Source organism: Gorilla gorilla, chromosome 12 (genome assembly GCF_029281585.2).
Source record: "Gorilla gorilla gorilla isolate KB3781 chromosome 12, NHGRI_mGorGor1-v2.1_pri, whole genome shotgun sequence".
Taxonomy (NCBI): Eukaryota; Metazoa; Chordata; class Mammalia; order Primates; family Hominidae; genus Gorilla; species Gorilla gorilla.
In genome coordinates, this window is record NC_073236.2 from 43,661,616 (window position 1) to 43,682,412 (window position 20,797).

Consider the following 20,797-nt stretch of genomic DNA (forward strand, 5'->3'; position numbering starts at 1 on the left):
TTTTGAGCTTTAGAATTTAGAATTACTCTTTGATTCTGTCCCTCTTCATTGACTGCTTGCAAATTTATTTATTGAATGAAATACTCAAGAAAACTAAACTTATAGCCTTGAAATTAAGAAATATGATATGTAAGAACCATTGTTTGGTTTTGGCATAGGTATGTTATTATCTATATTTAAGGCTCCACATTGATATTCATGGCCTGGCCTAGAGGCACAGTGGTGTAAGGGATTCAGTGTGTCTTAGATTGCAAACTGGGGGACAAGGATTCAATCAGGGCCTAACATGGCACTAACTGCTGCAGGGTACTGGATAGTCACAGCTGATCTTATAGATGGAACTAAGGAAGTGGAAGTTTATTGAACCATAAATGGGGGGGAAGAGTCATTTTATCCAGAGCCTGCCATGGCATGGGCCTCCCCATATGGGTATCAGGACATGAAAAAGTTGCAGTCCCTTCCCAGAGGCTCTTCCTATCTGGACAGTTATGTAAATGACAGTTGATATTATAAAATAGTGCTTTTTATGGGCACGGAGGCCGGTCTCCTAGAAGAGAGCACGTTTGAGTTCCTTCCTGAATGGTGAGTTGGATTTGATTGCACGATGGCATTGGGAAGCTGAGGTGCAAAGATGTTCCCAGTATGGGGAGGAAATAGCAGACGCGAGGGCAAAGAGTTATGAAAGGGTCCAGCATTTGAGGAGAATGTGGATGAACGTACCTTGACCATTTTAGGAATATTTAAAAACTAATTGTACTTTAAGAACTAAGTATACTTAAAGCTAAACATACTTTAAAAACACAGTGATAGTAAAATTTCTATTTAATTGGAATAATAATAAATTTGTTTTCTATAAGTTAAATTTTTATAACTATTAGCCTTTTAAAATTTCATTTATTAGGCCAGGCGCGGTGGCTCACGCCTGTAATCCCAGCACTTTGGGAGGCCGAGGCGGGTGGATCACGAGGTCAGGAGATCGAGACCATCCTGGCTAACACGGTGAAACCCCGTCTCTACTAAAAATACAAAAAATTAGCCGGGCGTGGTAGTGGGCGCCTGTAGTCCCAGCTACTCGGGAGGCTGAGGCAGGAGAATGGCTTGAACCCGGGAGGTGGAGCTTGCAGTGAGCCGAGATCGCGCCACTGCACTCCAGCCTGGGCGACAAAGCAAGACTCCGTCTCAAAAAAAAAAAAAAAAAAAAAAATTTCATTTATTTTTAAAATTAAACATTTTAAATTAAATTTCCCGAACTTACTCATAACCAAAATTTTGTACCCATCCACCAAAATCCCCCCATTTTCCCTACCTTCCAGCCCCTGTTAACTACCGTTCTACTCTCTCTTTCCGTGAATTTGACTTCTTTAGATTCCACGTATAAATGAGATCATTCAGTATATGTCTTTCTCTACCTGGCTTACTTTAGTTAGCATGATGTCCTCCCAGTTCATCTGCGTTATTGCAAAAGGCAGGATTTCCCTTTTTAGGGTTGAATAATATTCTTGTGTGTGTGTATATATAGGGTAAGAATTCCTTAACCCGAATACCTGGAACCAGAAATGTTTCAGGTTTTGGATTTTTCCAGATTTTGGAATATTTGCATAAACATAATGAGAGGTTTTGGGGATGGAGCCAAGTCCAAACATGTAATTCATTTATGTTTCATGTACACCTTATATACATAGCCTGCAGGTAATTTTATTTTTTTTCTTGGGAGTGCTGGGGAAACTGTGTTGTGTGCCTGCGTTTTGACTGTGGCCCTTCCCATGAAGGTAGGTGTCGAATTTTTTACTTGCAGCATCATGTTAGTGCTCAAAAATTATCAGATTTTGGAGCAATTTGTATTTTGTATTTTTAGATTAGGGATGCTCAGCCTTGTATATGTATGTGTGCGTGTGCTTGTGTATGTGTACATATCACACATATCACATTTTCTTTCTTTTTTTTTTTTTTTGAGACGGAGTCTCACTCTGTCGCCCAGTCTGCAGTACAGTGGTGCGATCTCGGCTCACTGCAAGCTCCGCCTCCCAGGTTCATGCCATTCTCCTGCCTCAGCTTCCCGAGTAGCTGGGACTACAGGCACCCACCACCACGTCCGGCTAACTTTTTGTATTTTTAGTAGAGACGGGGTTTCACCGTGTTAGCCAGGATGGTCTCAATCTCCTGACCCTGTGATCCACCCCACCTTGACCTCCCAAAGTGCTGGGATTACAGGCGTGAGCCACCACTCCCGGCCACATATATTCTCTTCATTCACCAGTGGACACTTAGATTGTTTCCATATCTTTATTAGCCACTTTTAAATGGAAAATTTTAAATTTCCTTTTTATTCCACATTTGATGGAATTTTATGGAATTCATTTATGGGACACTGTAATATCTATGTGAATATCTGCTACTTAATGAGGGAAAAAATCACGTTGATTCAGTGCTTATCAGAGGAAGAGGATAACATGCAGTGAGGTATTTTCAGTTTCTTAGAAGCAAATCCCATTCCATAGGGGGCTTCGCAGTTACCAGTAATTTACAAAATTAAAAAAAACCCAACCAACCGTCCTACGGAATCTTTCTGAACCTTTTTCTCCGGAGTTTCTTTGTTCTCTACACTTGCAGGTACTTCTCAGATGCCCATGGTCATGGGGTGATCTTAGTCTTTCTTAGCCCATCCCTTTGTCTAATTGCTGTAAAACGTCCTATCCCACACCCTCATGCTGAAGAGTCCTATTGTGACTTTTCAAATGACCCGTGATGTAATGTGGAATAAAGGTAGAGTCTGAGTAACACTTGGAATCCCTGGAGTACTAAAATTTGCATCAGCCCTTGTAGCCTGCTCCCTGGAGGACCCAGCTGCCTAATCCTGAGTTAATTAGAACCTGGGCCCTAACCGGAACAGCTCACTCTGGGTGTTTCTGTCCTGTGACGCACATGCGTGTGAAGGGCCGCCCTCGCAGACATCATGTTCTCTCTAAGATTAATAGGTGGTTCTAAAATCACACCCAGGTGCTTTCCTTGAAGGGCAGGGGAAATAAAGGTTTTGAGGTTTCTGATTTGATTAATTCTGGGCTATGGGAAAGCCCTCCAATTTATATATGACAATACAAGTTGTTCTTTGTAGAAATAAAAAGTGCAAATTTTCCTTCCTAGGGAAAAAATTATTTAGTAGCATACAGCTAATATCTGTGTAATTTGAGAAGTGTAAAATGGCATTATGTTTCTCAATAGGGTCACTTGGGGACATAAAATGCCTCCTTCCTAGGGTGGTGTGAGGGTGACCATCAGTGACACCAGCCTCTTGGAGTTGGAGTCACGCCGGGCAGCACTTGAGCCCCTGCGGAGGCTGATCTGACCCACAAGGTAGTTGTTTTTTTCAACCTCTCTCCTTTTTTTTTTTCCTCTTTTCTTTTTTCCTTCCTTCCTTCCTTCCTTCTTTCCTTCCTTCCTTCCTTCCCTTCTCTCTCTCCCTCCCTCCCTTCTCTCTATCCCTCCTTCCCTCCCTCCCTTCTCTCTCTCCCTCCCTCCCTCCCTCCCTTCTATCTCTCCCTCCCTCCCTCCCTCCCTTCTATCTCTCCCTCCCTCCCTCCCTTCTCTCTATCTCTCTCTCTTTCTGTCTCTCTCTGTCTCTGATGAAGTCTCCCTCTGTTGCCAGGCTGGAGTGCAGTGTGCGATCTCAGCTCACTTTAGCCTCCGCCTCCTGGGTTCAAGCCATTCTCCTGCCTTAGCCTCTTGAGTAGCCGGGACTACAGGTGTGTGCCGCTATGCCCAGCTAATTTTTGTATTTTTGGTAGAGACAGGGTTTCACCATGTTGGCCAGGATGGTCTTGATCTGACCTCGTGATCCACCCACCTTGGCCTCCCAAAGTGCTGGGATTACAGGCGTGAGCCACTGTGCCTGGCCTCTTTCTTTGTTTCTTAAGAAAAGAACATGACATCATTCAATGCTTAAGATGATTTTGTAACTTTCAGCCTTAAATTTTCATATACCTCATTCCAGTTGGAAAAGTAGAATGAGGCTTTTCCTTTCTTCTGGAAAGGCTTCAAAAGGGCCATGGACCCTGTAGAAAATCCCATTTGAAAATGACAGCCTGGAAAGAGCTAAGGACAAGGGCTGGACTCCCTGATACATTAGCACCTCTAACTTGTTTCATTTACTGAATCACGGATTAATCGGGTGGTTCTCAGTGCCAAGCACATAGTCAGTGCTGGATCCCTGCTCTTGAGAAAGGATCTTTCATCGAAGGAGCCCCCAGGAGTAACCGCCAGTTTACTACAAATGCCAGGGCTGGGGAGCACGTGAAAAACACCAGAGGGATGGAGTGCCACGTGACTGCAGGGTGGATCACCCAGCGTCTTCAATGCATTGTCATTAAAATAAAATCGACTTAAAGAGGCCTAAGAGAAAAATTGTAGTTTGTGGACATGACTTGGATCCTGATTCAAGTAAATCAGCTATAGAAAGTCACTTATGAGACAGGAAAATCGGGACACTAATGAGATATGAGCTTTATATTAAGGAATTGGTAATGATGTGGGGTGTGATACTGAAGTTGTGCTGATCTGTTGGTGATAAGCACTGAAGTGTTTGTGGGCAAACTAATTTTTGCTTGTGATTTGCTTTAGCCATCTTGTGAGGGCTGGGGTGTGACTGCATGTGTAATTGTTGAGATTGGATGAGAAAGTATTTTTACATATAGTGAAACATCACAATTCAAATGCAAAATGGCATGGCTATATTACAATGTGATGCGGGAGCTTGGCCCAGGAAGCCAGCTGTAGTGCTTAAACTGGGTTTTGAAGAATGAATAGGTGTTGAAAATGAAAGAATCAGTTCTTTCTGGTGTGCAGGAGGAGATACTTGGTAGGTAAAGTGTGGGTCACCTGGTGGTTTTGACCTCGAGTTCTTTCGATTCACTCATCCTTGCATTTGCTCACACAAGGTTTTTCAAGTTCCTGTTGTGTGTGTCATATGTTGTGACACATATGTATGGTTGAGTCTCACAAAAGTCCCAGGCTGCCGTGGGAAAGTACCACAGACTGAGGGGCTTACACAGCAATTTATGCTCTCACAGTTCTGAAGGCTGGAAGTCCAAGATCAAGGGCTCAGCAGGGTTGGTTTCTTCTGGGGCCTCTCTCCAGAGCTTGCAGACAGATGCCTTCTTGCTGTGTCTTCATAAGGTCTTTTCAACGTGCACACCCTCCTGGTATCTCTTCCTCTCTTAAAAGGCCAGCAGTCCTATTGGATTAGGGTCCCTGATTCGTTTTAACCACCTCTTTAAAGACCTTTTCACTGTCACATTATGAAGTACTGGGTGTTGAGACTTCAACATATGAATTTTTTTGGAGGTAGGGCAAGGACACAATTTAGCCCATAGCAGATGGGATGCACTTCATGGTGTAATCAGTACTATATAAGCACTTATGACTTATTCACAGAATAATGAGTACTGTATAAGATGCTAAGGGAACCTGGAGGGAAGAGCGTTTAACTGTCCATGGAGCCATCCAGGAGGTCTTCCTGGAGGAGGGGCTTTTGAAGAGCTTCTTGAATGAGAGATCTTACCTCACCCACTGAGCACTGCTAGAAGAAGAGGGAGTGGTGGAAGGCAGTTCCCAACACTGAGGGGGAGAGGGCAGGCAGGGAAGGGAGCGAGCGGACTCTGTTAGTAGTGGAGGGCTGTGATGACAGAATGGGCCTGAAAGGAGAGTGGGTGCTGAGGTCTCGTTCAGTGACAGGGCCAGGGCTGAGAGGGAGGGAGAAAGAGCACACACATCCCCACTCTTCATTCCTGGGCCTCAGCTTAGCAGAGGATGCAGTGATAGAAACAGGGAAAGGAGTGTGGAATTTTATCTAAAGCTGTGCTTAATTACCAAAGTAAAACATATTATAAAAGTTCAGATGTTATAGAAATTAACCCTTCTCACCCCCGATTCTACTCCTTAAAAGTGTTAATAATAGTTGTGTCTCACCTTCTGGCCCGCTTCTTAAGATGCTATTTGAAAAAAACAAAAGTATGTGTGAGAGAGAGAGAGAGAGCGAGCGAGCAAGCACACAAGCAAGCTGACAGTAGAGGGAGGGAGAGAGAGAAAAACAGGATTTGCTTCCCTGACTCCTCACTCTTCCCTCCCTCTTTCCTTCCTTCAGAAAAAGGGGGGTTTGCACAGTTTTTATTCAGTAGTGCATTTTAGTGTTTACAGTTTATTTTTGTCAGCATGCTTTTTACTGGTGTTGTCAGTACCTAGACAATGGCTGAATCCTGTGCATGCTTAATAAAATGCTGGTGAACCTGTTAAAAAGGCAATATGTAATTAAATTGTCTAGTTATGGCACTGAGATGTATAGCAAGGTTTTTATGTTGATTACAAAGACAAGTAGCAGTTTGGACTAGAGGAAAAACCTTAGAGAAACACCTGGGCAGACCTTTTAGAGAATGGAGTACTGCTGGATTTAAGAGGCTAGCATTAAATATATCAAGAAAACCCTTTACAAACCTTGTCACAATTTACAAAATTTGTCACTAATCAAATTCCTATATGTTAGAATTTTTAGGCAGCAGACCGTAAATCTTAAATTTATATTAATATTTGCCCTGCTATGGGCCAGGTGCGGTGGCTCACACCTGTAATCTCAGCACTTTGGGAGGCCGAGGTGGGCGGATCATGAGGTCAAGAGATTGAGACCATCCTGGCCAACATGGTGAAACCCTGTCTCTACTAAAAATACAAAAAATTAGCTGGGTATGGTGGGGCGTGCCTGTAGTCCCAGCTACTCGGGAGGCTGAGGTAAGAGGATCACTTGAATCTAGGAGGCAGAGGTTGCAGTGAGCCGAGATTGCACCACTGCACTCCAGCCTGGTGACAGAGTGCAAAAAAAAAAAAAAAAATATGGCTTTCTTCTATTATTTTAGTAAGATTTGATACATTTTTGGCACCACATCGTCAATTTTTGATAATGTCCATTCCCATATGTCCCAAAGATATAGGATTGGAGTTGAGTGGGGTGGTGGATGAGGGAACAGAGAGGCATTTGGTGGCCAAGTTAGGCCTACAGCCCTGTCATCCTGACCCATGGCCTTGTTGCTTCCTTTTCTGGCTGTATTTTGCTTCTCATTATATATGGATGATGTAGGGTAAACACACCTGACAGCAATAACTTAAGCAGACCCTTAGAATGACCTTGTGTGGCAGACGTACCTGAATGTGTGTTCCCAGCTAGGGAATCCAGAAGTTGCCAGCCTGGAGATTCAGTCCTTGTCTTTAAGGAGCATCTGAGTCCCTGCAGCTTGTCTCGTGGAACAGGTGTGATTGAGGCCCTGAGGTTTGGGTTGCATGAAGGATGCCAGGTGGAGGTCCTTTGTCAGGGAGTGTGTTAAGTGAAAATGCTACATGAATTGCATGATGCTTGCAGGCGGGTGCGGGTCTCCCGTCCAGCCCGCTGCCACTGGACTCTCTCCCTTCTCCATAAGCCCCTAATAAAACCCTGGCTGGCTCTGGATCTCTTCAGCCTCTTGAACCAGGTGCCTCCCCTAGTACGGTTAATAGGGGTTCGGCCCATCGATTGACCTACTGCTTGCTATTTCCTTCTTTTCTCAGTTCTGGAGTATTTGAAGGCAGAAATCATTATTCCAGAACCTAGAACTGACAGACCTTAAACTCTAATCAGTCACTTTTCTCCTGCAAACACCTGCCTTGGCCACTCTTTGGCTTTCTGGAGAATTAGAAATTAGTTCTGTTTTTTCCCTCGTGTTTTCATTAACCAGCTTCTAATTAACCTACTAACCAGCATTAATATATGGAATTGATATCATTTCAGCCTAGTGCAGAAAAACTTGATACTTTTACTTTTCAGGACAGCTTTATCTTGAGTGAAAAATCTAATTGCAGTGAGGCTTTTTGAAGCTGCTTCAGCTGCTTCTAAACCCTGCCTGGGAACCACTGTGCACTGGATGATTAAGAGACAGCTGAGGTCATCTCCTTGGACACCTTTGAGTTTCGGATTGATAAACACATCTAAGCTGCTCAGTATCAGTCCACATGGGTTGAACTTTGGCCAAACCACTCAAGGAAACTTGTGTAGCTTTGTTCAGTATCTGAAACCAGCCTTTTCCCACTTGAATAAGGTTCTCTTCCAAGTGGTTCACTAGGAATGAAATATAACTAGCTCTGCCAGAATTCCCTCAGACAGCGCTGACCCCGTGCTGTGTTGGGCTGGCACTGCCGCCTCCGTACTCTGAACAGGAGATCCGCTTGCAGGCCTCTGCTGGGCCTCCTTGGTCAGGGAGGGAGGAGGAAGGGCAAGACAAGGCATTTGAGAGCTCCGAGGGCTGTGCTAATCCTATGCTTTTTTGTTTTTCTTTTTAAATAAAAGGAAAAGGACAATTGCCTTAGCTCTGGCTACAGACTAGGGATCTGGAGTGGTTCTCTCCATGTGTAACACAGATTAGATTTGGTTATGATACACACCCGAGTCCAACATCTGCTCATTACTGACCCAGCCAGGTGACACTATTCAACAAGGCTTTTTTTTTTTCCTCCTGTGCTAACATCTAAGAGAAGCAGTACCATTGAAAACAAACTTGGTGTGTGTATATTCATGGGCTTGCTTCTTGATGTAGCCTGACATGGTTCCTAGCTGATTTGAGAGGTTGGAGCCGGCCACCCAGGGTGGCAGATACCCCAGACAGATGGCAGCAGCAGATGCGATTTGCAGAATGCGACTGTCAAGCTTCTAGCCCTTTCGTGGTGATCTTTGTCAGGAGAAAGAGCACTCTGGCTTTAAAGTCAGACAAGTGTGCATTCAGATTCTGGTTGTGAGACATCTGGTCATTTGGTTCCTGGGCTGAATGATAAGATGTATCTCCCAGGGTTGCTGTGACGATTCTTGCAGCTGATGCTAAGGTGAAGCCACGGCGAGTGTCTCACTGGAATCAGAACATGTTCTTCTGCCAGCCTGTCACCGTTTCTATCATTTGGACAGTGGGAGAGGAGGGATTCCCTGAGCCTCCTGAAGGCTGACTTTAGCCTCTTGGTGACTTCAGTTTTCTGGACAAATAGGCCACCTCAAAAACAGGTTGAGCGACAGCACCCAGTGGTATTATGTCCACAAAGCTCACAGCCTTGGGCTGTCATCAGAACAAGGCTTATAACTCCCTTCTTAACCCTGAACTGCTCCTCTGGAGTTGCCTTAGTCAGGGACCTCATCACTGGACTTCCCTCTCAGATGCTGATAGTTGGAGGAAACCAGCCCAGGTGCAGCAGAAGACACTGCGCCGGCACCACACAGGCATTGGGGATGCAGAATCGGCCACGACCGCTTGCAGGGGGGCATCTCACTGCCTGGCCCTGCGCCTGGGACAAGTAGTGTGGCCTAGCAGTGCTCAGCACACTCGCCCACCACTGCAGCTAAGTGCTGCTGAAAACACTGGAAAACCCTGGGTTGTGGCTTTAGTGGAAAAAAAGCAAATTTTAAGGTTACAGAGAATTCAGATAATTCCTTGGATTTTGCAATGGTAAAATTTTGTAGTATTAAGGATCCAAATTAAAATGAAGAGATTCGTATGGTATCAGTGTTAATTGCCTTCCAGCCCTCCCTCCTTTATTTCTAAAGGGAGATGCACGTAGTGCTAGTGAAGTACTTTTAGAGAAAAGCACACACTCCTTCTATATATTCGTGTCTTGAAGCTGGCTGTAGAAAATCCTTGAATCCTTTGGTGAGGGCCTTCTACAGTCCAAGTGACCGTATAGGTGTTTATCTTTCAGGCTGATACTGTTTTTTGCACGAAAGTGTATACTTTCCTGATGGATTTCGATCACTGATTATAATTAAGACCTGCTTTGAAATGCTCTTCCTTAACACAGGTTTTGAATAAGCTAAGAGCCCCATGTTAAACTTGGGCAGTCTTCATTTAAACCCAGAGAGAGAGATGTTGACCACCATGTTTTATTCTACTTAGGGTGTACACTTAACACATGGACAGTTTGTCAGTGGAATGCTTTTCTCAAGGAAAACATTGGATGCAACCTTCACGTTTTACACTTGAATCCCAGATGGCCACTGGCACCTTTCAATGGATTTTCAGTAGCCTCACTTTTGTTGGAGCTGCTGCATTAGTTCGAGTCCTGCTCTGTTCTGTCTGGCTTTTCCTTTACTGATTGTGCTTGGAGAGGCCGTGTTCTGACTTGCCCACTGTGCCTAGTATCAAAGGACTCAAGTTCTAAATCCAGCTCATTGTTCTTTTGCGGGGTCTGGTAGAGAAGCTGCTCAGGCTTTTGGTTTGCTGTTGGCATAAGGAGTCTCTCCTCTGTTCGCATGCAGAAGAGATTAGAGATGTGCAAAGCCCACTCATCTGGAGTCCAAGGCCTGAGTGATTCCTCACTCTGCAGTCGGTTGGGAAAAACCTTTAGTGTCCCTGAGAAAGTAAACTCCTCTGTAAATTTGGGCATTAGAATCCATCCTGGCAGTGTATCAGAAGGATTAAATCATATTACTCATGAGACACAGGGCACACAGGGGGAGGCCTGTATTTGGACAGCCCAAACAACCACATAAAACAATTCCTTGCATTTGCCTGTGGAAGGCAGACTCTGGGCAAATTCACTTCCCAGTTAAAATCTTAACAATACAACTTAACGTTTAGAATAGCCCCTGAAAATGACACATAGAGAGGTGGTGTTTGGGGCATGGTGCCCAGCACATTGCCCTGTGCTGATGGCTTTCTTCAGTGGTGTCAGCATGAGAAACAAGAACTCTTGGTCAAGAACTGAGTTCAGATTCCAATACTTCCATTTCGAGAGGACCTGTCATTTTATTATAAACACCTAACAGAGAGAAGGGCAATCTGCCTAGTATACGTTTGAACATCTTGCCCAAAGATGTATTCCCATTGTGTTTGGCCATCACCTTTTCCTTGCCTTAAATTATATCTGTATTAAAATGATGCGGCCTTTAAAATAATGCTAGAGAATACATAAAAAGGAATTAATTTTTAAATCAAAATTTATGAACTTGCCTTATAACATTTTTATGATAGCCCTATTTGAATTATCTTCTTCTCTTTGACTAAAATAGAATTCGATTTTTCTGTGGGGTATTTAACATTTTGGGTCATAATCATGCTAGGGATGAATTAATAGATCTTCTCTGAGTGAACTGTCAAGACAGATCCCCATTGGGTTTGAAATGTAATTAAAAATGTCAGTGAACTCACTTGAAGTCCACAGAGTGCTCCAGGGTCCCCTCGAAAACGTTAGTCAAGGACTGAAAATACTTACCAAGTGCAGTGAACATAACGCAGCTGCCAGCTCTCCACAACCAGGAGGGCGCTGGTCACCTTTGTCAGGCGTCTCTCATCTTAACTTCCTTCTAGTTTTGGAGTGTTCGTCTCAGAAGTCTTGAAAGCAGGGGTGCTTTTTAGCCCAAGGCTATGGGTCCGGTTGGTGGCTTCTCAATAAATGGCTGGTGCAACAGACCCCCAAGAGAGGAACGAGTCTCTAAACAATATCCATGCTCTTTGTAACCCTTCTCCCTCATTCGACTCTCAGACTGGCCACCTTTCCAATTGGCAGACTCCCTTTTATTTCTGGGAGGCTTTTAAAGGTGGGGGTCATTGGGAGGAGGAAGTCTGGAAGGGACTGGGAGCTCAGGTCCCTTGATTATGGGCTGGCTGTCCCCCCACACCCCATCACCTCCTTCCACCTGCTGTTCACCGGGTGTGTGGTTGGCCCTCCCCACCCGAGTGTCGGAGCTTGCCCAGGGAATGAAAGGTGGGAAGAGGCAGGACATGTGTGTTGATGGAGGTCTTTAGGCACAGAGCAGCTTTAATCTGGGATATATTTAAAACATTGGTTTCAAAATACATAAAATTAGCCAGGGGTGGTGGCATGCCTGTGGTCCCAGCTAATGGAGAGACTTAGGCAGGAGGATCACTTGAGCTCAGGAGGTGCAAGTTGCCGTGAGGTAAGATCGTACAACCACACTCCAGCCTTGGTGACAGAGGAGACCCTGTCTCAAAAAAATAAATAAATAAATAACAAAAAAACCCATTAGTTTTAGGCAAATAAATAACCAGTTATTTTTAAAAGTGGTTACTTAAAATCAAAGAAGCAAGCAGACCTAATATATGCTTCGTTCTTTTTAGATTTCATGTGTTCCTTGTATACAAGCGACGTCCCAGATTATAATTCTCTGCTGAGATTTGAGTTGGATTTGAGAATTTGGAGAATCCCTGCAGCTGTGTAACTTCAGAGGTGTAATTAGCTGAAAACATCATCGTTTTGAAGAGTTCTGCGTTTTGCCAGTCACCTCTCAACTGTGTGCCAAAGGTAAGTCTGCAGTTTTCTGCTTAAAACAGAAGTTGCAGCTTTTTGCCTCAAATGCTTAATTTGGACAGTAAGTTTAGTAAAATATCAGTCAGTGTAGCCTTGATTTGTTGAATCACATTAAATTTAAGCTTTCAATGAGGGAGAAAATTAGATTATCTCTGTTCCTGCTTTAGTGTGTGATGGTTCTGAGTATGTAGCCAGGAAGCAGGATGGTAGGCACCTACAACCTGTAAGATGGTACAGGTACCTCCACATTCAGATATTACTGACTCTTGAATCCATAACGAATCCTGGTCCCCCGTATTCTGTATGGGACAGGGAGTATAAGGGTAAATAACCACTTTTCTGGTGCTTTCAGTCTAGGAAAAGTTGGATTCCAGCTTTGATGCTGAGAAGATAAATCTATGTCAAAGGATAGCTGGGCATGGTGGCGTGCACATGTAGTCTCAGCTATTCGGGAGGCTGAGGCAGGAGAATTACTTGAACCTGGGAGGCGGAGGTGGCAGTGAGCCAAGATCACACCACTGCACTCCAGCCTGGGCAACACGGCACGACTTGGTCTCAAAAAAAAAAAAAACCTACATCAAATGAGATGCAGACAGATGAAGGATTCTCAGGAAGGTTTTACCTGTTCATATGAAAAACCTACTTGTGTATGTTACAATAAAATCATAACTGTGATGCAACATGTGGATTCTGGGACCCAGTGGTGCTGTCACCACAGGCACCAGACAAAAACATGTCACTGTGTAACAAAAATATTTCTTAGCCCTAACATCTTGAGACATTTAACTTAAAATATGAATTGCTGTTTGTGGTCCAGTTAATCCAGTGTTCTGTTTCTGGCTGGGCAGTAAGAAGTGCTTTATGAGAAGATACATTTTCACCTCCAGAGCTTTGTCTCAGAATGAACTGCAAGAATAACACTAGCTTTCCTTAAAAACTTTTAATTAGCTCAAAAAAATTTACAAGAAAAAAACGACCCCATCAAAAAGTGGGTGAAGGATATGAACAGACACTTCTCAAAAGAAGACATTTATGCAGCCAAAAGTCACATGAAAAAATGCTCATCATCACTGGCCATCAGAGAAATGCAAATCAAAACCACAATGAGATACCATCTCACACCAGTTAGAATGGTGATCATTAAAAAGTCAGGAAACAACAGGTGCTGGAGAGGATGTGGAGAAATAGGAACACTTTTACACTGTTGGTGGGACTGTAAACTAATTCAACCATTGTGGAAGTCAGTGTGGCGATACCTCAGGGATCTAGAACTAGAAATACCATTTGACCCAGCCATCCCATTACTGGGTATATACCCAAAGGATTATAAATCATGCTGCTATAAAGACACATGCACACGTATGTTTATTGCAGCACTACTCATAATAGCAAAGACTTGGAACCAACCCAAATGTCCAACAATGATGGACTGATCAAGAAAATGTGGCACATATACACCATGGAATACTATGCAGCCATAAAAAGTGATGAGTTCATGTCCTTTGTAGGGACATGGATGAAGCTGGAAACCATCATTCTCAGCAAACTATCGCAAGGACAAAAAACCAAACACTGCATGTTCTAACTCACAGGTGGGAATTGAACAATGAGAACACTTGGACACAGGAAGGGGAACACCACACACCGGGGCCTGTTTTGGGGTGGGGGGAGGGGGGAGGGATAGCATTAGGAGATATACCTAATGTAAATGACGAGTTAATGGGTGCAGCACACCAACATGGCACATGTATATATATGTAACAAACCAGCACGTTGTGCACATGTACCCTAGAACTTAAAAGTATAATAAATATATATATATATAAAAACATTTTATTCCTTATACTGTAAGATTTTTCCTGTACATCTTACTATGAGCTTATAAGAAATATATATTTCCAACATGGTATATTTAACAGAACAAAATAGAAAAGATTGTTAAGTCAAGTATGAAAGCAAACCAAATTTTAATCAAAGCATAACCTAAATTAGTTTTGGTGTCCAACTTTTAGGTGATATGATATGTCTTCTGGTTGTATGAAGAGCAAATGAGAATATTACAGTGGACATTTGTATAAAAAAACTTTAATTTGCTTCTATTATTTGCAGATTGTTTTAAAGTAATCTTGAAACTATTATGTTGGACTATGGAATCTCTTGGTGTGGTGGTTTCTGGAAATTTTCTCCTTTAATATTAAAAGTTAGAATTTCCTCTTACTTGGTCTGCTACTACTACAAACACATCTTGTGAATATGTTCTTTCTCTTCGACCACCTTAAAAGAAAAATCTCTTGGAACCTTTTCAATTTCAGTTATGCCCCTTTGATGTGTGGTATTTAGAACAGCATAAGATTAATATGCAATAAGGATAGGATTAAGTGTCTTAGTGTTCTCGTCGTGTTATGCTTTATGTTATCTTTTGGAGAAAATGCCACATTGTCCTGTTGATTTAGGGTGTTGTGTATTGTGATTTCCAGAGCTAGCTCCTGGTCGGCAGTCGGGGGTTGGCACTCACACTGCATACCTGACTTCACCCCAGCCATTGTTGGCTCTTCTAGCTTTGGGTCCCCTCATGCATTCATAGGGCATTCCCAGGTCTCTCTTCCAGACCTTGTGCAAGACAGACACCATCAGGGTGTTCCTGTTCCAAACCTAGGAGGTTTATCTTACATAAGAAAACTTCTCAAACCCATGGTAACTCCGTTTTCTTTAAAAAAAAAAAAAAAAAAAAAAAGTCATTGAGGTAGAACTTTTTAAAACAGTCATTTGCAAATGCAGTCATGTATCAAGCCACTTGTCAGATTTCAAGGGAATGGAGTATAAGCTAGAAATGACAGATCTTCTGATTGGATCATCAGAACTCATTAATAATTTATTAGCATCAGAATCTGACACTACTTCTTTAGAAAGGTCTTGATCGTCAGTGACATTAGCAGACCTGAAGCTGTTGTTGGTGCTGGTTGAGAAGGTGGTGAGGCAGGGGAGTGTGGCATGCTCACTCAGCAGCTCGGTCTGCAGGAGCTCCCAACACACGGGTGCCACGTAGACAAGACGGTACATGGAGACCATGAGAGCTGGCTGGCTTGCAAAAATATCTACCCATGTAATTTTAAAGGATTACTTTTATTTCATAAATTTATAAGTTCCACACAAAACCTTGATTCACCTATTAAAATTTACTTTTGTGGTTCAGAAAAATGTTCATTTGGAAAATCATGAGATGTAGCCATTCATATAATAAACATCTATTGTGAACACCCCACCTGTATTCTGGGCTATTTTTCTTGCAGTGACTGTTTTAGCAGTTAAAAAAAAAATAGATAAAATATAGTCCCAGCCACCTTTTCCCATGCCCTTTCGGGATGGGACCCTGACAGTTTGGGACTGTGCTAACTGCTGTAGTGGAGGTTGTTACAGCCAGTCCCTAATACTTGAGGCAGGGATCAACTGACCCTTTAGGGGACAGTATGGAAAAGCCAGGAGATGTTACGCTGGGAACAAGTTTTAAAGAATGAGGAGACGTCTACAGAGATATAATGTGTTTCCTTGGAACAGGGCAGGCTGATTGGACCAGCTGGGCCATGGTTCCTGGAGACTGCAGGTCATTCAGACAATACTGGCTTGGGGGCCAGGCATTTGCCATTTGGTCGGTGGTCCTTGAAGTGCCAACAGGGAAAGCAACAGCTCGGTCAGCCGTACACTTCGGCATGTCAGAAGGAAATGAAATAAATGCTGGCCTGGTAGAACGGTAAGCGGGATGTCAGCCTTGGATGCATTTCCCAGTTATTGGACACTCAAGGTTTGCGTGCCTGGGGCTGGGCTGAGAGCAGCTTGAGGAGGATGGCGGTGTCTGAGGGCCTGAGTAACGTCTCAGCCCATTTCCACATGGTGCATTTCCCTACCCTGTTTTCTGGTCTCCCCATTGAAGTTAAGGAACAAAGTCTTGGGACCCTGCGGCTCTGACCCTGCCTTCTTTGGGGGAGCGGAGACCATAGGAAAAGCCAGAAGGCCCCAGAGTTGTCATTTTGGCAAACGCATACTCTGCACTTAATTCTTCCCATGCGTACTTGAAAAGTGACTGTAATTGATTGTTGGAGGCTGGCCGTTACTAGGGACGGAAGATGCAAAGTGCCTTGTCTGCTATGCTGCAGATTCGTTTGACTTTTGAAAAGCTTTTGGAGGCTTTTTCATGACAGACATGTCCTAATGGACAGAAGGATGGTGTAGTGGGGTAGGAAGGACAGTGGCTTAGATGACACAACTCAAGTCTGAGTAAAGTAAACAGGATGGGATTTCACAAACCGAGTCAGTTGGTGATGTGCACGTCCAGCGTGTAAATGTCAGCAGTGAGCCTACACACCTTTTCCATTCTGTGATAGAAGGAGCAGCAGCTGTGTTTAACTGAGCAGTGAGCATGAGAAGATGAAACATTGAGCCTGTCACTCTTAATTCCATAAAAACGCTATCCAGTAATATTTATTTAACTACTAAAGTTTACTGCTTCATATTATCCTCAATTTATTTCAGAACAATTTTTCCTAGGGTGTGTACACTTGGAAAAGTCATCTAGAATTTACTACTCACTTTTATCATATCCTGGTTGTTTGGTATTTTGGAGATTGCTGGTAGCTGACTTTGCCCCCAACAGGTTATTTAGAAAGATTTTTTTACACGCAAAGCCCAGTGCTCAGTCATTAAGTTTTTAGGGCTAAAGCTTCTGTTGAGGGTGTAGCTCTGGAGGTCTCATGATACCTGGAAGTAACTTGTGGAGTTTCCCCCCAAATAGATGGGCCCATCTCAGCCTCCTTCTGCCACACACTGGACCCCTGGGTGATCTGGGGGAACAGTCTCTGCAGTTTGGACTGATTGTTTCTGCTGTACAGTGTACCGAATATAAAGAGATGGCCACAGCCTTTAATGCTGTGGATAAATCTGTGGTAATTGGTTAAATAATTGCCCAGTAAGTATTGACAGCTCCTGGGAAAACATATTGCCACATTGATTCCACAGTGCCCCGGCGGTGCAGTCAGTGGAAGCAGCTGTAATCTATGGGGTCATCGTTGGCAGGTGCCCGGCACAGGGCTTGTCACTGCTTGTATATTATCTCTAGTCGCAAATGCAGATGTTATTGTCCCCATTTAATAGATGGGGACACAAAGCCTCAGGAGAGGTTAAGGAGACTGTCCACAGCTGTGCATGCTCAACTCTGTGACTCTGGAGAGTCCCCTTAACATCTCCTGTGGCTTGTGTCCCCATCTATTAACAGCAGCCCGGGAAGCAGAAGGTCTGTTGCTTACCAGCCCACGTTCCTTCTGCTTCCCGGGCTGCTGTCTCTGACACATGATGGTGGTGACATGGTAACGACCCATTCTCCAAGTGCTTACCTTAAACTGAGATGTGAGGCTCTGGGAGATTAAATGACTTGGCCGGGGCTCCTAGGTGGCAGAGCAGGCTGGGAGCTCCCATTTCCTGACCCAAAAAAGCCTTTCTTTCTTACTGTACCAGGAATTTCGTGAGATTTATTTTTTTCTCCCCTAGAAAAATCTCCTGCAACTAAGTACAGTTTGGAGAGTCTCTTTGGAAACGTAAGGGTGTGTGAAGGAAGACTTTGGGAGGTTTGAGAAGGGGGCACGAGCTGGGAACCTGAATCCCCCGAGGGCCTCTGCTGCTCCTGAAGCACCAGGATCAGCTTAACAGCTCCTGTGGCTTTCACCTCCGCCCATGGAGGCCCAGGATGGTGCTCAGAGTCGCCTTGTATTGGGGATCCCCACCTTAACATCAGACCTGCCAAAAGAGAAGTTCTCTGTACAGGCCAGGGGACTTTGTATTTAACAGCCACTTCCTGTGTGCTGAGGCCATCTCTAAGGTCCCTGACGCTTCCCACAGCACCCCTGTTCAGGGTGAAACATCATAAAATTGTGATTTAACGTTCTTGCATAGTCAATAACATAATTATTTTCTCTTAGTTGTGGTGGTGATCAAGGTTATGCCAAGCATTTTTTCTTTTCTGTCATAGCTGATACACCCTAGCAGTGTGGCTTCCTAGAAAGCTGAAGAAACAAAAACAAAAAAGCCAATTCTGTACCCCTCGACCTTCTTTTCCTTAGATAGAAACTGAACACATAACATTCCATTCATTTTTCAGTGATTCTCTAAATTGTACCTTAGAATTTACAAAGGAATTTTCATGAATTCTCTTTAATGCCAGGTGATATGGATAGTCCTCCTCTGAATTGTATAGCAGAAAATGAGCCCAGAGAGGTTACTTTCCTTGCCTAGTACCGCCCAGCGTTGGATGGTGACCTGTGTCTCCCACCTGAATGTTGGATTCCAGATACTCTGTCCTTGTCCTTAAGAGGCCCTGGGCCAGCCGTGTGGCGGATGTGTATGTAAGAGAACAGCATTAAATAAACAGGCCACACGGAGCTTGAAATGAGCGCATTGCTGCAGTTGAGGTTCTCAAACTAGGAAAAGCAGAGAGAAATTTTTCTTGACTTCCTCCAGAAAAATAAAATGTCCTCTCATGCTCTGTGTGTGTGTGTGTGTGTGTGTGTGTGTGTGTGTGTGTGTGTCACGATGGAGGGGGTGTTGTAGGGCTTTTAGTAAACTGGACCTTGAACAGGTAATTACAAACAAGCCCCAGTAGGAGAATACTTTCTGGAATTACCACTGGGATGTACAGAGCTGAAGGGAACACGTGGAACTGCAGAAGTGTCATTCAAGTTGGGCGTGTCTGGTGGAGGGTGTGGGAGGGGAGTGTGTCCCAGTGCCCTTGTGCTCCCCATTCCCGTGCTGCGGGTGCCTCACTGGACACACCAAAAGCATTTTGAGTTTGAGATTTCTGCCTATCAGAATCAATTTTCCGGTTGACTTTTATTATAACTAACGTTGAAATGGTTTCTTTAGAAATGTTCCTGGCTCCAGGATGTCAAAATGGTTATAAAACATGATGAATAAATCAGATCATAAGAGGTCACAGTTTATGGGGAATGAATTCTGGGACCATGTTAACAAGCAGTATATTAACAAGATGCCAGTTTTGGATGGAAACGAATAACCCTTAGTGCTTGTTGGGGCAGAAGGTACCCAGTCCTTCCTGTAAGGTCAGTGGCCGTGGAGGCAGGCCTTGTATCTCCCTGGAAAGTAAAATATGCCTTCTCAGCTTTTCAGAGTCACACCTGACCAACAGTCACACTGACAAGTTAATTGGTGAGATTTGAGCTTGATTGCTGCCCGCAAGAAGTAAGGATGATCCTAATTATGAATCTGCTCTGGCTGTTTCCTGATCAAACGCCTTGTTCCGTGACCTTCCCATGTGAAGGTCTACCCAGGTCACAGTGTGAACAAGCCGTGGTCTGCAGCAGTCCGTGGCTGGCGTGAACTCCAAGTCAGGAGTCTGCAGTGGTGACGTCCCTCTTGAGTGTCCTCAGGTAGTCTCTCCCTTACAGGGATGTGGCCAGGGACAGGGAGAGGCTCTAGAGTTGACGTTTTTAGTAGTTTTTCTAAGTTGCTTGTCTTTTTTGCCAACATTCCATTTTGGGTTTTGCTTGTGATTGTTATCTTATTTCATATGTGTGAGTGCCCCCTCCCTTTATTGACCACATAGCAGAATGCCCCGTCCGTAAATGTCATGTTTCCATAGAATACTGCTTTCCACTTGGGCCCCTGACAGTGCTCACAGGGAATGAGCGGGAAATGCAGCAGATCTGACAGTGAGAGCCCAGTCACTCCTCAGTCAGACTTGTTTTATTTAGTGCCTTCCGGAATATGCCACTTATGATCTTACCCAGAGGTTATGTTGAAGATTTTGTTGTGTTCACAAAGACCAACGTCAGAAGTACTTGGGAAAGGCAGGGATCCCAGGAGCCAGAGACAGGACCGTCTTCCCTGCCTGGAGCCTGGGTCTGGTACAGGCCTTTCTTGTGGGAGAAGTTAAATGTAACCGTATCTTCCAACCTGAGAGCTCATTTAGTAACATTTTTGTAATAATACATTGGTCATTTTCCCAGTCGTTAAGTACCACGTCTCGGCGGCGTGTGCTTGGAACACAGGTCTCTGGCGGAATCATTGGGGTGTGCTCATGTGTGGGTGTTGTGCTTTCATGGCTGGGTTTTAACTTCCGGCCTTGGTTCCTTTGGCAGTGACATGGAGGGAGAGGGTAGTTGAAATTGGGTGTGTGAACTTGGAATTCTAAGGACAGTCCTGCACAGGCAGGACAGTAACACAGACCTGGTTGCCATGCCCCACAGAATTCAGTGGGAAAATATGCTCAGCATTTGTGGGACACCAGTGTTGCCCTCTCCACCACTGCAGTAAGATCAGGACCCCATCTCCCACCTGAGTCTCAATTCCAGGAAAGAGCAGCAGGGATTCCCCCAAGCTGCAGGCAAGTGATGCTGCCCATATTTGCTGGCTGAGTGGGGCCAGGTATGGAGGGAGATGAGTGGGCACTCGAGGTGCTTGGGGACGGAGTGGAGGT

At 44.2% G+C, this 20,797-nt stretch overlaps 1 protein-coding gene across 8 annotated transcripts in view; it reads left to right on the forward strand.

Moving 5' to 3' along the window:
* Positions 1-20,797, forward strand: part of NCK2 (NCK adaptor protein 2) — a 150,616-nt gene that overhangs the window by 60,738 nt on the left and 69,081 nt on the right. For 7 of the 8 annotated variants that reach the window (XM_055378955.2, XM_055378954.2, XM_031008141.3 and 4 more), the window contains one exon: positions 12,129-12,312. The gene's annotated coding sequence lies outside the window, so the exon portion shown is untranslated. Of the gene's footprint in view, positions 1-3,219; positions 3,352-12,128; positions 12,313-20,797 lie in introns of all 8 variants that reach the window. The other variant, XM_063695679.1, reaches the window with a different exon arrangement.